Source organism: Bos mutus, chromosome 9 (assembly GCF_027580195.1).
Source record: "Bos mutus isolate GX-2022 chromosome 9, NWIPB_WYAK_1.1, whole genome shotgun sequence".
Lineage (NCBI taxonomy): Eukaryota > Metazoa > Chordata > Mammalia > Artiodactyla > Bovidae > Bos > Bos mutus.
The window spans coordinates 22032165-22050197 of record NC_091625.1 but is presented as its reverse complement, the minus strand read 5'-3'; the positions used below and the strand labels follow the sequence as shown (position 1 = coordinate 22050197).

Below are 18033 nucleotides of genomic sequence, written 5' to 3'. Positions count from 1 at the left end.
TCACTCAGTCTTGTCTGATTCTTTGCCATCCCATAGACTGGGGCTCACCAGGCTCCTCTGTCCATGGGATTCTTCAGGCAAGAATACTGGAGTGGGTTGCCGTTCCCTTCTCCAGGAGATCTTCCCGACTCAGGGATTGAACCTGGGTCTCCTGCATTGCGGGCAGATTCTTTACCATCTGAGCCACCAAGGTAGCTCTCAAGAAGTACCAGAGGACTTGAAAACCCACTGTAACATTCGAGCGTAGAATAGGGCACTCTGTCAGACTGTGTAAACTTTCCCATTGGCTCTTGTCTCTCATGTGTGAGTGTGCATGTGAAATGTTTTCTGTGAGATCTTCAGCTGTGTGGGACTCATCGACTTATTTACACTCCAGCCTGGTGAGCAGCCGCGTAAGCCTGTGGTTCCCTTGGATCCAGTAAGGCTGTGATTCTGTGGGAACGTTTATAATATCACGTTTTCTGTCTCTCTTCTCCTAAAGGGCGACTGAGGAAACCAGTGATGCCCTTGGGGCTCCTGCATGAGTCAGTCAGTGCTGCTGCCTGTGAACTGCTGGCAGGGACCGACACCAGCCCCTCCCCATCCTGGGAAGCACATCTCTCTCCCTTCCATGCCTTCCTTACTCCCTTCTGAAAAATTTGTCTTAAAAGAGCAAGGTGTGTATGTGTGTGTGTATGTATGTGTGTGTGTGTGTGTGTGTGTGTGTGTGTGTGTGTGTGTAGAGTGAGCGAGGGAGGTAGAAAGAATGAGCGGGTGACTTATATGCTTCAGATTCCCTTCCATTTTTACACGAGAGGGTCGCGTGCTACTTCCAAGACAGAGACATTCTATGAGAAACAGATTTTCAATAGAGAGTCTGAAAGGACAGGAATGGTTTAAATTTAGCACTGGGGAGGGAAAGCTCGCCTCTAGGTAACGTACATGGAAAACGATTCCAAATGGTTTTCTCTGAGGCCAGCTGTGCAGCCTTTTGGAGAAATCATTTCACATCACCCTCTTCAGAGCATTGAGTGCAGATGTCCCCAGGCCACAGAGATCCTGGACTGAAAACCAGCCGCTCTGCGGTGCCACCACCCCAGCGGGCGCTGCGCCCTGCCCCCACCTAGCACCCCCTTCCCACTCCCCCACAGCTCCATGGGGCTCACAGGGATGCAGACCAATTAACTCTGCCCACCAGGACCTTAGCTTCCCCGGTGACACCAGGGTCCCCTCCTCTTTATTTTCCTTGGGACCCAGTGAATCATCTTTTGTGCTGTCTCAAATGGTGTGACTCATTTCAGGCTATTTTCTGCCCAGTCTCAGCCCAGTGGCTCATTCCTGGAGGTGGGGGGGGCCTTTCCTCATCTGTTAAATGTCATGAATCACAACACTGCACTTGGTAGGAACTCCACGCTCGCTTCACTGGAGATGAGTGTTAGTCAAACAGTAAGAACAGAGCAGAGTGGTGGCCTTCTTGTGGGTGAAGCTGCCCAGGTCTGCAAGGCTTATTTTAAGACCATAATCTGCATATACCTTGATGGCGATGACAATGCTGGGCTTTGTCATCCTGCTCCCTTTGCTTTTCTTGGGAGGCATGTGGGAATCAAATGTGGGCTGAAGTCAACATTTGCTTCCAAACAAACGTGACCTGGTGGGCACTTCTGTTTCCTAATGGCACCCCCTCTTCTGCTCCCGTCTTCCATTCTTATTTTCTTCATGTTGACATTTCAGAGCAAACAACATGTTTTAAATTTCTCCTCACATGCCCTTTCTAATGTCTGAGAAAAGTCTATTCCAGTTGGAACTTAATTGGTTTAATCGGAAAAGTAAAGAGTTTTTCCAGTATACCTACACTGATATTCCCATACTCTGGAAATCTGAGAACCTTCTGATGTCTTTTTTAAACTACTTATTTATTTATTTGGCTGTGCCAGGTCTTAGTTGCAAGACATGGGATCGAGTTCCCGGACCAGGGATTGAACCTGGGCCTCCTGCATTGGGAGTGCGGAGTCTTAGCTCCCGGACTGCCAGGAAAATCCCTTGCTGGCTCTTTTAATATTAAAGAGGCTTGCGATCATTCCTGCTTCCACTGAAGAGCCGAGGAGAAGATGCAGAAACATCTGGTGGCTGGGTCAGGTGACCCAGACAGCTCTGGGGCTGCCTGCAGTGTTGGCCGTGACTCCTGCCTGTGGCCCTGGGGCACGCGTGGAATCTTCTCTGCAGAACAAAGGCAATCTTTTCCCAATTGTTTGATTTAATTGCTTTCATTTTTTTCAGGGCAAACTCTTTAGGTTTTCAGCTTTTCCTGGATGAGGATACAGATTGTAAAACATTTTGCTGGGTCAGGATGTGGGACATGACATGCCTCGATCTTCAGACAAGCTCAGGATGTTGCTCCAGGACCAAATGACTCGAAAGTTTAGGTTCTGAAGGACGCATGATGGGCAACAGCGGCATCCACGCCAGACGGTCACCTAAGTGATAGCAAGAGGTGACCCAGGTGACCTGAGTGGTGGTCCTGATGATGAGAGAGCATGGCTTGTAACAGAGAGGCCCCGGCGGACCGTCGCTGGCTTCAAGACGCATGGCCACACCCGCAGCTGCAGCCCAGAGAACTCCGTCAGGCATGGCATGCCTTTTCTTGTGTGTTTTAAATTAGCTTTGTCAAGCTATAAATATTTGGGGGTAATTTCTAAAGAATGAAATGTTTCTGTCGAAGCCAGAAGACTGGGTTGTGCAATGTAAATTAACTTCTTATGGAGGTGGGGTCTGGAAAGCAGGATGCAAGTGTGTTTCTGAAACCCAGCTGGTCCAATAGGGTGATGGATGACAGGCTAAATTTGCTCTGAGGATTTTTCAGTTCCCTCGGAAATCCAAATGCCTGCCCATGGACTCCAGTAACCTCCGTGGGATTCCAACATTAGTCTCACGTGAACATCCCCATCTCCTGAAGAACAGCACCCCATATGAGCTGCTTCTGAACTGATGGGTTTTATCCCACCTTCCCCCAATAGAATAATTTCTGTCTTTCTTTCTGCTGTGCCCTGTATCCATTTCCCTGGTCCAAATACCAATAGAGGCCCTCCATCCCAAGAATCTTTCCTATAGGGTGAGCTTTCTCTTCCTGAGTTTTTTTTTTTTTTTCAATTTTTTAATGAGTACACTTTAACACATGTTTTTGAAAGATGCAGCTGCTCAATCTCATACTACTCTGATAAATGCCAGTGCAATTGGCAATGAGATATCACTTCAGATTCAAAGATAAGCAAAAGGATATAGTCATAAAGTCCTGAGTGGATGGCAGAGTGATGTATATTCCGGTTCCTTGAGAAGAAGTGGGAATTGCAACAACAGGACTTGGTAAAGTTGAAGAATTGCACTTGTGTGTGTGTATTTAGTCGCTAAGTTGTGTCCAACTCTTTGCAACCCCATGGACTGTAGCCTGCCATTATTCCAGGCAAGAATACTGGAGTGGGTTGCCATTTCCTTCTGCAGGGGGATCTTCCTGACCCACGGATCAAATCCAGGTCTCCCACATTGCAGGTGGATTCTTTATCATCTGAGCCATCAGGGTCCCTACTGGATTATGATAAAATTTTGTTAAGATTTCATTTCAAAGTGCCTATAATTTTAAAAGCTCTCCTGATAAGGACTCAAAATACATTTCAAAATATATTTAATTTTAATTTCAACTCTAATAGCCATGGAAACAATTTTTAGGTGACCCTAGCTCAGGTAACGGAGAAGGCAATGGCACCCCACTCCAGTACTCTTGCCTGGAAAATCCCATGGATGGAGGAGCCTGGTAGGCTGCAGTCCATCTGGTCACTGAGGGTCGGACACGACTGAGCAACTTCACTTTCACTTTTCACTTTCCTGCATTGGAGAAGGAAATGGCAACCCACTCCAGTATTCTTGCCTGGAGAATCCCAGGGATGGGGGAGCCTGGTGGGCGTCTATGGGGTCGCACAGAGTTGGACACGACTGAAGCGACTTAGCAGCAGCAGCAGCTCAGGTAAAGTAAGCCAAAATAGTAACTAGTGAGGCTAGTAACTTTTCACTAAGTAGGTTAGCAATCAATAATTTGTCCTAAATTTATTTGGCTACATCAGGTGTTAGCTGCAGCATGCGGGATCTAGTTCGCTGACTAAGGAATCAACCTGGGACTACTGCTTTGGGAATGCAAAGTCTTAACCACACGACCAGCAATCAATAGGAAAGACCCAGCAATCAATAGTTTTAAAATAGCCTATCAATTACTTTATTTCTGATCAATCCAAGACCTTTTAAAGGATTCCTGAAGATACTTTAAAGAAATGTTCAGGATTCAACTCTTGTTCTTTATTTATTCCACCAATGCATCCATACTTTCATTCTTTCTGAATTCCAAATAATTTAAAGACTTGTTCTCTATTTAATTAAGACTGAATTTAATAACTATATGATTTTTGATGTGTACTTTTTGAGAAAATTATGGAGAAAGTCAATCCATCACTTTGTAGGAAATTATCTTGAGTCACTGTTACCGTTTACACACAAAAGGATTCTGATTTTACTTAGGAAACATAACCTAAAATTCGTTTTAGGGTACAAAGAAACAAACATCTATAAGATAGAAAAAAATCTCGCCCAAACCCTGTCATTCATGAAATCACTGACAGTGAAATTTGTGACATCATTTACTATGGATAGCAACAGAAATGGATAAACTCAACCTCCAGACCCACATCCAGTGACCATCTGGGCCAATCTTAGCCTTGCCTCTCAAGCAAAACATAACCCAATAGTAGTCATATTTTTTCCTAAATCTGCTCTCCAAGCAATAGATTGTTACAAAAAGCAAGACACAATAGTAAAGAAGTAGCGATACCTTCAGGATGAAGGTTCAAAAATGTAGAATGCAAAACTTTTGTGCTGGAAGGTTGCAGGGTATGTAAAAAATTAGGAATAAAAGATATAATCCAATATAATTGGCCTCATATCAACTTAGATGAGAGGAAATGGATGAATTAGCTTCTAGAAGTCTTGCATATCTGATTTTATCTCAAAAGTGTATGTTTTTATGTGTTTTCCACTGTATATAACGTTCTATTATCAATAGACCATGATATTTATTTTTTGCATAGTAGACACATTTATACCAATCTTAACATATTGTTGGGAAAAAGTTGATGGCTGGCTGACAAGGAGATGAGTAGAATTATCTGATCTTTACAAGCCTGGTGATCTTGATCTGGGACTCATTACTGTGATGCTTTACTAAACCAGCCTCTGTTCTCTTTTGAACAGTACCAATTATTATCCTAGAGATTCGGTATTAATGTATTTGTTTGTTATTCAAAAAGTTTTTATTTAATACTTATTGTGTGCTAGGTACTATTCTGGGCAGAGAGGGTCCAAGGATAAAACTGTCTTTATCCTTAAAAAGTTTACAAACCAAGAATTAAAATATAATGAGAATTCTGTTCATAATGATATATGCAAAAGGCAGTCAGAAGAGAGGAGAAAACACTATTTTCTCTGATTTACTCAGAGAAGATTTCACAGTGGCACAGAGACTTCCTGAGTGTTTTCTGGGCTTCCTAGGTGGCACAAATGGTAAATAATTCATCTGCTGATGCAGGAGACAACAAGAGACGTGGATCGGGAGGATCCCCTGGAGCAGGAAAAGGCAACCCACTCCAGTATTCTTGCCTGGAAAATCCCATGGACAGAGGACCCGGATGGGCCACAATCCATGGGGTTGCAAAGGGTTGGACACAGCTGCATGAACATGAGGACCATGGAGAGTTTTCTGGGTACAGAACCAAAGAAAGTACATTTGAAAGAACAGAATGGGCAAAGGAATGGAAGCAGGAGCCAGTATGATGTATTTTGCACAAATAGGTCATTATGGTGAAAGGGTAAGATTAGAATAAGAAGGGAAGGAGGGGGAGATAGAAGATGAGAAAGGACAGGCTCTGTGGAGTCCAGATCATGGTGGTCCATGCATAAATCAGAGAAGGCTCAAGTTTACCCTTTGGAAAATATAGAGCCACTAAAGAATTTTAAGGCAACAGAAAGACCTCTAGAAAAGTTGGATAGGATAGATTAAAGGTGTGCAGGAAAATCCAGAGACATGGAGAACACTTGGAGCTACTGCAATGGTGCAGAAAGAGGTGATGAGTTCTTGAATATGGACCTTGCCCCTGAGTAAGGATTTGGGAGATGTTTAGGAGAGACTCCCAATGCTGGGCTTTCCTTGGAATACAGGTAGAGGAAATGGAAGGATATAAAATGACTCTAAACCATCTCATCGGGATAACTGATGTCAGCCATGGGCTTTACCAGCAAAGCAGTGGCAGTAGCTTTAGAGATGCTTGGGAGATCTTACTATGTCAGTGTATAAAAGATGGTCAGCTGTGGAGATCTGGAATTAAAAGGAAAAAAAGGTCTTGACTGAAGGTAAATTACTGGGGATTATTTGCATTTTCATGGAGAGCTAGCAGTTATAAACGTTTATAGCATAGGTGTGTGTGATCATTGCTAGCAACCCCTGGTTGCTCCTGGGGAAGATTTCCACTTTTGATGGAAGAGATGATAAATGGAACATTGCTTGCCGTATCAATAAACAAAGGATATCATAGCCATCATCAATTGCAACTCTTCAACAGGATCCAGTGAGCCCCGAGGAAACTCAGGAAGGAAAGAAGGACTGCCATCGAGCAGCCATCAGAAACTGCAGCCACTCCCTAGGGTGAGCCCTGAGGAGCGGAAGCTCAGGATAAGAAAACACACAGGATACTGGCCCCAGGGAGCTGAGGTGCATAACAAAGGATGATTTCAGCAAAGCCAGACTCTTGAATATCTTTCTATACATAGAAAAGCACTAAATCCTTTAACTTGAGATAGCTGGTTTTCCTTTAATTTACAATAATCTTTTGCCAGTCAGCCTACCTAAAACTTCTATAGAACCTGGCTCCCTGCCTCACCTCCTCAGAGCAGTTCTCTCAGGGTTACTTGAGATGCTGCCTCCTGAGCTTGAAGTCCTAAAAACTCCTATCAAATAAAGCATCTCAACTTTTAGGTTGTGAATATTTTTCAAGTCAACAGGTATACGAAGAGATCTCACTACTAACCTTTCTGCCTTTGGACTATGTTGAGTGAGGAAGTGATACCTAAAGGTGAAGGCCAACCTGATGAGGACTGCAGTGTGGAGAGACGGGAAGGAGACAGGTCCATGATGGCATCAGCTACTGAACCTACCCTGAAACTTCAGACTTCTTGTTATGTGAAGGTTTATATTTCCCTCCTGCTTAAACTCTATTCATTTTAATACTTTGGTACTTACAGCAGACACCATCCAAACTAAAAAAATCTTTCTGTGAGATAAGATAGAAACAATTAAAAATAGAAATCTTATTTTGTGGGTAAAAGGGCAGGAGGCTGAGGGAGCTTTCTGTGTGTGTGATTTAAGAGCTAGATGTGGGACTTCTCAGGGGTCAATCCTTGGTCAGGGAACTAGATTCCACATGCAGCAACTAAGACCCTGTGCAGCCAAATAAATAAAAATATCTTTTTTTTAAAAGAAGCTAGATGATGAGAGAGGGGATGACATTGAAGATTGATGACAATTTAAAGGGAATGAAAGAAGATCTGGCTTGAGACACGAGGAAGATTGTTGAAGAATGTGTTGGGTAGAGCCAAGGCCAAAGGTCAGATCAGACAATGGTGCTAATGTGTGATTGTAGAATTTCTCAACGTTGTCTTGGCTGGGCAGGAAGCAAGCACAGGTGGAGGGATGGCTACACTGTGGATCGGGGAAGGAGTCAGGGCCTGGAGAACATAAGGAGGAGTGACTGAAGTAGGAGGGAGGAAACAGGAAGGATAAGAGGTTATGACCAAAGAACGGGCTGTTGAGATCTAAGAGTTCAACAGTGAAAGAAAATCCAAACTGACCATGTGCAGCATGTGAAAAAGGCCTGTCTCTTGAACAAGAGAACAGAGGCAGTGGAATGAGATAATGATGGAGAGGTGGGCCTGAGCTAGATGAGGGAGGGCCTTCATATAAAGAGTTGAGGTTTCCACCTAAACAGGCTGAGAGGGGGACTTCCCTGGTGGTCCAGTGGCTAAGACTCTGAGCTCCCAATGCAGGGGGCCCAGGTTCGATTCCTGGTCAGGGAACTAGATCCCACGTGTGGTAACTAAGACCTGGCATAGCCAAATAAATAAATACTTTAAAAAAATAGATTGAGAAATTACTAAAGGGATTTAAAAATGGCAGTGACATTTAAGAGCCTTTGAAAGGCAATGATCAGATTTTTTGGAAAGACCACTCTGGAGGCTCCTTTGAGAATGGATTATAGGAGGGCAAGAAGGAAATCAGGACAACATTTGATTGGTGATTGTGATAGTTTAGGCAAGAGACAGTGATGATGTGAACCTAGAAGGTGACAGTGGAGGGAGACGGGGAAATGAATAGCCGCAGTATATAACTGGGACATAGAACCAATAGGACTTGGTGGTGGATTAGATTATGAGCGTCAGGACAAGCAAGAAGACAAAGGAAATCTCTAAATCTTGGTCTTTTGCAAAGTGATAGTGGTTCCGTTTATGGACAACAGAATATTAGGTAAGAAACTGGATTTCTTTTTTAATTTTTTTAAACTTCATATTGGAGTATAGCTTATTAACAATGTTGTGATAGTTTTAGGTGTACCATGGAGCAACTCAGCCATACATATACATGTGTCCATTCTCCCCTAAACTCCCCTTCCATCCAGGTTGCCACATAACATTGAACAGAGTTCCCTGTGCTATTCAAGGAGGTCCTTGTTGGAGAAACCAGACTTGGTGAGGGCAGATGGGGGTAACAGAGTCAAGAGTGCTCATTTGATTATATCACAAAATGTCAAAACAGATAGTTGGATATTTAAGTCTGGAGCACAGAAAAGAAATCAGAGATAAAGCATAATTTTGGAAACAGTACGAGGTACCTCCCCCAATGCTTTCTTTCCCATCACCACTGTGTGGCACCCATATTATTGGGAGGGAATTGACTCCTCACCTGAAATCTGACATGGATTCATGACTGTTTTATCTTCATCAAGATAATCCTCTCCCATGTCATTGTTATTGACTTAGGTAACTTAGATTGAAGCCACCCTGCACATGGCATTACCTTATCCAAAGGAAATAGATTAGAAGTATGTCTGTGAAAAACTGGGGCCCATGGGACATGTGGAGTCACACTTCTGGGATCTTCTAAGAAAGAATGTTTCCTGTTCTTCTGAGAGCATGAAGAAAGCAACTAGAAATCAACCTTCTCTCTCATTTTGGCAGCATGATTTGTGATTAATATCTGTAACTGCTGTAGCCATTTTCTCAACACGAAGGACATCAGCTTGAAATGAAGCCAATAACATTGGAGGTGGGACAGACACTTGAAAAGAAATTCCTGATAATGTTGCTGAAGCCACAAAAACTATCTTGCATCTGAACTTTTCAGTTATGGGAACCAATAACCCCCCTTTATTACTTAAGACAGTTTGATTTTTGGTTATTTGCAGTATGAGTCCTAACTGAGGACTCTGAAGTCACTAGCACACAAATAGTATTTCATCTCAGGGAATAAGTGCTGAGGAGGACTACATCCGAGGCATTGCCACCTTAGAGCCTGGGCCAAGGAAGAGGAGGAGCATGAGAGAGAGAAAAGCAGTGGGCAGAAACATAGGAGGAAACTAAGGAAGGTGTGGAACTATCAAGGGGGAAATGTGTTTGAAGAATGAGGGAGTGGTCCCCTGTTTGACAGCTCTTGGGAGTTCAGGTTACATGAGGGCAGCAGGTACATGACCTTGGGAATGGCAACATACAGCTTGTCAGTAACCCTGTTAGGTGCAGTCAGGGGAGGGGAGAAGGGGGTTTAGGGGTGAAGACAGTGTGTAGACATACATTTTGAGAAGTTTTGCTGCGAAGATGAGAAGAGCAGTGAGTCAGGAGGAGAGGGTGCTGTGGGGCCGAAGGAGTGTTTTAATTGTACTCATCGTTGGTTTTTTGAGAATGAAACACATAAGCATGTCTATATGCTGAGGGATTCAGAGAATGAAAAATAAAGGATGGGGGGAAGAAGTGCAAGGGTGGAGGGCCTCCTGGTAAAAATGAGAGAGAGATGGCTCCAGAGGGTCAGAAGAGATGCTGAGTAGGAGCAGAAGCACCTCTTCCCTCAGCAAAGGGGAGAACAAAGAACACGAGTGGGTAAGAGAAGGCTTGTGGGAATTTCTCCGGTGGTCCAATGCAGGGGGGCCCAGGTTCAATGCCTGGCTGGGGAACTGGATCCCACATGCCACAACTAAACATCCAGCGTGCCCCAGCTGAGACCCGGCACAGCCAAAATAGAGAAAAATAAAAGAAGGTTTGTGGATTTGTGCTATGAAATCGGAGAAGCATCTGTTCTGTTTTCTCGGTTGAGTGTGAGTGAATATCATCAAGATGTAAGGAAAACCTGTCATCAAATGTGGTCATGACTTCTCGGCAGGACAGAAATTTTCTTTGTTAGGCTCATGGAAAATGACCTTTTACATTCCCCAAGGTGTAAAATTCTTCATGGTGAATTTGTCTATTGGATTCTAAAAGGGACGCTTTATGTTTTTTGAAAGTTTTATGCAGATGGGGTGGGAAGGGGTCATGGAGGGGAAAGGGAAAAGTGAAAAGTTTTGGGTTCAGGCAACGGGATTCAGGTTCTCTTAAAGCTGGCTTTTATAAAAGGGAAATTTAAAACTTTCCACCTGAAATATTTATAAGCCAACGACATACTCTTTTCTCTCCAACAGGGAGTAATTTGCCATAGTCAAGTTAGCTCACATCTGTGGTCTTCACTGACAGGAGTTCTGACCATTTTCTTCTTTCTTCAAATTTCCTCTAGTTCTCTGGTACTATGAAAAGTTGGAAAAATAACTTATAACACTTAAAAATCAAAGCTATAACTATAGTATATATTCTTCATAGCCTAGAAGAAAATAAAATATCATATTCCATTTCTCTGGACAGTTTAATAATAAGCACCAAGTTGAGAAATTGTTCAGTGTTTCAAGGTGATTAGCCCTGACTTCTAGTTATAAGTTATGTAGGGGGTTCTTATTACATCTTAATGATAGGTTTTACCTAACAAAATAATTTAATCAAACTCTTATAAAGACATGTGGGGACGTCCCTGGTGGTCCAGTGGTTAAGACTGCACTTCCACTGCAGGGGGTGCAGTTTTGATCCCTGGTTGGGAACAAAGATTCCACATGGTGTGTGGCAAGGCCAAAATACAAACAAACAAAAAACCCACGTGGAGGAGAAGAGTGTAGATTATTGTTTTGTAAACACTCTGATGGATTTGTCCTCATTTTAGGCAGTACAAACGAACTTATTTTGCATAAAACCACTTAAAAGACTTGAAACACAACTTCTTTTGTGTGTAAAGAAAAAGCCCATCATATCCACCTGGGGGACTGGCTGCAAATCCTGATGACATGTAGCTGAGAACAAGGACTAGTTTCATTCAAAATCAAATTCAGCTCAATTGTATTGTCTGTGAAGCCAAGTAGCTTGGGAGCAGGGATGAAAATACAAGCCTTAATAGTTATGCTGTTCAAAACACATGACCCAGGAAAGGGTAAACCCACACATTTATAAAACACTCTGTGGGTCAGTTCTAGGCTTTTTGATAGGGCATCAATTAAGACCACCTTAAAGAAGCTTTGTTAGAACAGAAGATTTCAATCATGGTCTTTCTAGCTACTAATGTATAACTGTTTGGTTTTAAAGTAAGTTTTAACTTAAGACATATAACTGTACATGGTATATGTCTGTGTGGTGAGTGTATATTAAAAGTTTGTTTTCACATCATTAGAAAAGTTTCTTTAATGAAGGGACCAGAGTGAATGGTGGAGGCAGTGACAGGTGAGCGAGTCCAGTAGATGCGATCCCGTTTTAAAGCTGATCTTGAAAGTGGTTCTCTAACTGTATTGAACAGGTCAGCAACTCAGGGCAAGAGTATAAAGGTATTTCTTACAGAAGTGGAGCTCGCTGAGTAATCCCTACTCTGGAAATGTCAGATATGGATTCACTGGGATGAAACTGTTACTGGGATTATCTGTAAAAATTTGATGTGCTTTCAGGATGCAGCCAGGAGAATGAAGTTTGAGTGCTCAGTCATGTCTGACTCTTTGCAACCCCATGGACTGTAGCTTGCCAGGCTCCTCTCTCTGTGGGGTTTCCCAGCAAAGAATACTGAAGTGGGTTGCCATTTCCTGCTCCAGGGGATCTTCCTGATCCAGGGATCAAACTCACATCTCTTGCATCTTCTGCACTGGCTGGCAGATTCTTTTCTACTGTGCCACCTGGGAAGCCCGAAGTTTGACTATACCTATTGGCTAATTACTGATCCCAGCTGGTAATGACCATACTTATTGTTTTTATTTTTTCTCAATTTGGGCAAGTTCTCTCAGTCCCCTGCCAAGCTCAAAAGAAGAGAAGGTAAGGGCAACCAGTAGAAAAAGAAAATAAAAGCCCCAATCATCAACCTTGGATTTGTGCCTTTTTCTCTTAAATCCTCTTCCTTATTTTGGTAGCAGAATACCATGTTCTCTCATTGGGATTTTGAAGCCTTTCACCAGCTTTGTTATCCGCTCAGATATAGCCCAGAGTTAGGTAGTCATTTAGACACAACTGTTTGTTTTTCATCAAGTCATCTGGACCTATCTGCAGTGACACATTGGCAGCGCCAATCGGACCTGCTCACAGCCCTGTCAGGAAAGATGAGCCTCGGGTGGCCTGTGCTAATTTCCTATTCATGGAGTTCCGTATCATTCATAGCATAAGGAAAACCAAATAAACTCTGCTCCCTTTCAAGAGGAGCAGGCAGGTTTCAATTTTCTCTTGGATATGGCCAACAATCAGAATTTTTAGGCCAAAGATAGTGGAAGATTTAATGTTTTTCTTCTTTTAAAAATATCTAGGCATATTAAGCTAAAGCAGTGAAAGTTCAGCTAATTATACCTTTTGCTTTTGTTCACCGTTTTTCTCAAGTTGACAGAAAAGCACAAACTACAAGTATGATAGATTTGGGGTGAAAGCCAAGATTTGTCTATGGTCTAATCTCACACTACCCTGTGGTTCTGACTCCTTCCTCTGTCACTGGCAATATGGGGTGTCCCCAGCCCAGAGTGACTGTCAAGTTCTCCATCCCTAATGTGGGGCTTTTAAAAAGTGTGTTCCACACACAAACAGTATTGCTAAATGCTCCCCGTATGAGGGTTATATATGGTCTATTTATATGAGACTTGACCATGTGAGACTTGTTTCCGCCAATAAAATGGGTGCCACTTCCAGCAAGATCTTAAGACCATGGCAAGATTCTACAGTTTTATTTTGATTTCCACCACGAGACCAGCAGTGGTGTATATGGGAGCTGCCCTCTTAGTCTTCATCCAAGAGTGAAGAAGATGTTGAAAAGATCTACGGCCACCTAGCAGTTGTCATGTAAAGTGAAAGAGAAGAGAAACATTGTTGTAAACCACTGAGATTTCGTTACAATGGCATGACCCAGCTCATTCTTATCAATACACTGTCAGGAACAAAGGGAGCTCTCTGTTTTCAAATGAATTTTGAAAATGATACATATACTGTCCCACATATGTTATTATATAATAATGTACACTGGCATTGTAAAAAAAAAAAAAAATGCAGGAAAGCAACTGGCTTACCATTGTGATCTAGCATTTTCCCAGGAATCTTGATTAAAGAATTATTTTTTAACATAATACTTAATAACTTTTCACCAATTTTTTTGAAGAGCTTCCCTGACACATTTGTTTCCTTTCCCATTACTTAAAGAAAGGTTGATTCATGAAGCTGATGGCTCTTGTGAACTTTTGCCAACCATTCATTACTAGTTTCATTCCTTTGTTCACTCATTCAGTCAAGAAAAAACATATCAGGTACTAGAGGTAGTGTTGAAGGTACTGAGGTCTCCCACTGCTATCCTGTGGCTGTGAAAGAAATATCACTGTCATTGATTTCTGTACGTCAATTTCATTTCTAATGGTGTGTCTAAGTGCATGCTTTTGAGAGCACGATTACAGCCGGTCACTTCTCACATGCCCACTGGTTCCACGTGGTGGCTTCATGACTGGGGAGTTAACATTGTCCTGTTAGTCTCATGTCAAACCTGGACTGTGTGAGCATCTCTGCAGGGGTCCCTGTGATCCTGTATCCCTGGACGGCATTACCCACTCTGTCCTTCTGCTGCCTTAATGGTTCTGCAGGGAAGCAAGTTTCAGTTGCTTGCTCCAGGAGTACAGGAGGTGGAATTCTATGACAGCCTCCACGATTCCTGGCTCCAGGGGTACACACGCCTTCCCTTAGTGATCAACAAACAGTAGTCTGGGTACTGCTGTGTAGAGATTTTGCAGGTGTAACTGAAGTTCTGAATCAGTTGACCTTACATTAGGGAGAGCATTCACGTGGAACTGACCTAATTACCTAAGTCTTTTACAAGCGGAGCGTTTTTCCTGCTTATAGAGGAGGACGTCAAGGATTCAAAGCACGGGAAGGATTCAACACACCACTGTTGGCCTGAAGGGAGAATGGAGAGCGGCCCTGACTGGCGGCCAGCAGGGGAGCTTGGGCCTCAGCCCCACGAGCGCCAGGAAACTGAGTTCTTCCAATCCAAGTGAGCTTGGAGTGGATTTCTCCCAGCCTGGCTGACACCCTGACTTCAGTCTTGTGATACTCTGAGCAGAGATCCAGCTCCACCAGATTGGACCTACAGGACAGAATTGTAGCTTGTAAGTGAGACCGGCTGGTTCTACAGAACCAAAACCGTGAGTGGTATTTTAAGCTTCCAGCTTTGTGGGGACAGGTATGTAACAAAAGAAAACCAGCACGTACACCCCAGGCCTTGTCTTCAACTCCCGTCTGGGGTCTCTGTTTCCAGTTTGGAGGCGAAATCAGAGCAAGAGGGAAGCTTGGGCAACCTTATTTCTTCAAAACATTCTCTTTATAGTCTCTTCCTCTCACTTCTTTCAGAGCCTGGGCGTGTTTCCTTAAAGAAACTTCTAGAAAGCACAACTCAGAGAGGCTTGCAGGCTGCATGTCTCCTGCTCCATCTTCCAAACATGCTCAGGGATACCACCCCTGCCCCGAGACTATAAGATCCGAGCCTGCCACCACGTTGGAAGTGGGGAAAGGAAACAGAAGATACAGGGAGGGGAAAATACTCCAGGAACTACTATCTTCACACACTGCTCCTCCCCAAAGCTTCATCCCATGGCCCCGTGGATCCAGACGTGGTGGAGGAAAGTTTTCCCACAGGGGCATCAGATGACGCAGCATCTGATCAAAAGACAGCCAGGCCTCGTACACAACTGCCTGTCCCCCACCCGACTTCTCCGTTCCTTCTGGACCAAACCCTAGATCACTGTGGGAAATGGAAAGGAAAGCAGTGCCCCAGGCTCTGGCTGGCAGGCAGGGGACCTACAGGGAGCATTGCCCTGAGGGTGGCAGCATATGGCAATGACGGATGTCCAGACGGCGGAAACCCTAGACTCCAGGGTGAAGGGAGAAACCATCTGGTGACATTTCCTGGCATCAGGCTCTGGGGGACCACATCTTGACTGGTAATCTCATAGACGCACGTGTCTTCCTGGGGTCCACAGCAGGGCCCACTGGCCCTGGAATGTGGGTTGTGAGAGGTGACACCTCTGAGAACCACAGGGGAAGCAGCCTTCCTGTTTCTTGGCCTGGGGCAGCCTCTAGAGAGAAGAGGCAAATGGAACTAGTGGTTGCCAGCTCTTCCGGGCCCATTTTCTGCCAGGCAGTGTGCCTTGCGTTTTCTGTGCATTGTATCGTTTCACTCTCATAACAAATCCACAAGGTTGGGAAATCCGCCTTTTGAAGCTGAGGAAGTTGAATCACAAGGAGGTTAAAATAAGTTGCCCGATTCATCCATCCCCTAACTGGTAGAATCAGAGCCAATGAGAAAACAAATCTCAGACGGTGGAGTTGTCAGGCTTCAGCCCAACAGATTCTGCCCATTACTGCTCTGGTTTTCCACTCTCTAGGTTTCCTTCACATGGGGATTCCCCAAAATGTCTGTAGGTTGGAAGTGGGAAGAAAAGCCACATGGCTAAAAGGCAGCATGAGTGAGCAAGCATCTGGGTGAATCTGTTGATTAGATGTCAAAGAACCCAAGCAGAGTGGGATTGCTTTGATCTTGATGACTACAGGCTAACCAAGACTCACTCCTTTGGTTCCTCAGAGGTGGTTACAACTGTTTGCACTCACTGTGGCTTCCTGAGAGGCTCCCACTCTGGCCCCCACTGTTTTAGGCCTCTTTAACACATGGATGGGAAGAATTACTCATTTCCTCCTTTTGTGTCAATGGCCTGGATTCCAAATGATTCCATAATATTTACCACTTTGTGTTGAAGTGTGTTGTCGCCAACCGTTCCACCCAAGCGCCATTAGTATTCATTCTTGTTCCTTCAAGACCAAAGTCAGTCCAGCACATAGTGGGTCTTTAGTATTTGAGAGGAAGAAGGAAAAGCAGAGCAACTTTTGCATTGTCCTGGCCCCAGAGATATAAGGGTTTGGTCCTAGAATGTGTTCTTACAAACAGACCGGAACCTAATCAGTTCCAAAAGCAGAAGCATCTCTGACTTGCCCTCTGGTGCTGGAGGATAAATCCTGACACTGTGTTGAAACAGGATGTCCCAGTCACGGAAGAGGAGGTCAAGGGTATGGTCATGTGAACACGGTCTGAGGCAGGACTTGGGGCCCAGGCGAGATGGGGGGCTGAACCGCAGATAAGTCAGGTTCATTTAAAGGGGACTTCACCAGTGACGATGACAACAGAAAATCTCCACTGCTGCTCTTCTCCTGGGGCTTTCAAAGGACCCTCTGACGAAACCATTACCAGGAAAATTACTTCCCTTAAAATCTCTTCCTATCACGCTCTGCCTCCCTTCGCCATCTGGTCCTTTCTACCACTCCCCCTCTAAGCCCCTTTCCTGCCCCACCAGACTGAATGAAAACTTCCTGTGGAATCCCATTCTCACTGGGGCACGGCTCTGTAATTCTCGAATCTGGAGGCTCTCATCCTCCTCCTCTGCTGGAAGCTTCTCCTCAGCCAAGCCCCACCATGCAGGCCCTGTGGGCCTTGCAAGGTCCTTGAAAGGCCTTCGCTGGGGTGGCCTTGCCTCACGCTGGGCGGAAATCTCCTGCGGGGCTCACTGGAGCCAAATTGGGGTTGGAAGATAGTAGAAGATCTTGCCACTAAATAGGGAAAGCAAGAGGGCCATGGTTGAGACTTGTGATGGGCCTACTTGAGACTTGTGATGTGTCCTCTCAGCAGTGCTGATCAGGTTCTAGAGTGTTGTTAGTATAGCACTCTCTTGGCCTTTGTGATGAGTACCACTGGCTGCAGTGGACTGGTCTAAAATTTCCTACGGAAAAATGCATTCTGAGTTCCCAAGCATGTCTTAGAAAAGAACTTTTGATTCTTTTGATTTTACAACCCGTTTCTCAAATTTCTCCCAAGGAGCTTACGATTTTTCTGTGTCATGATGCTGAGCTGGTTCTGGTTTCATGTTCATTATAAAACAACATCCAATGTCCAATCTCAGACTCTTGGAAATGAGTAATACTGGGAAAAGAAAGAGTTTTCCTGAAATCACCTTCCCAGAAAAGAAACACAGAAACTGGACAAAAACTCACTCTGAACAAAAAAAACTCAGAACTTTTGGGCCTTGGACCAGATTCCTGTTTTGCATACTCAGGAGAAAGAAAGAGAAACAAGGAATTGCAGGGCATCCAACTGCAGTGTCTGTGCACCAGGTCCCAGGTCCCAGGTCCCAGTGAAGCTACTTCTTCTGCCCCTTCCTGTCACATTCTTTTCAGGATATTATTATTACAACACCTGCCTAATACAACCCTATGAACAAAGATTTTGAAAATAAGTCTTCTCTGAGGCTTTTGTCTTTGACACTTCCTGGTTGGATCTAAGTTACACATTTTCTTCTGAATGAA

The 18033-nt window shown here is 44.1% G+C and overlaps 1 non-coding gene across 1 annotated transcript; it reads left to right on the top strand.

The window, feature by feature from the left end:
• Nucleotides 1-8069: 8069 nt before the first annotated feature.
• Nucleotides 8070-8142, top strand: TRNAG-CCC (transfer RNA glycine (anticodon CCC)). The gene has a single exon. It is a non-coding gene; the product is annotated as a tRNA-Gly (tRNA).
• The last annotated feature ends 9891 nt before the right edge of the window (nt 8143-18033 follow it).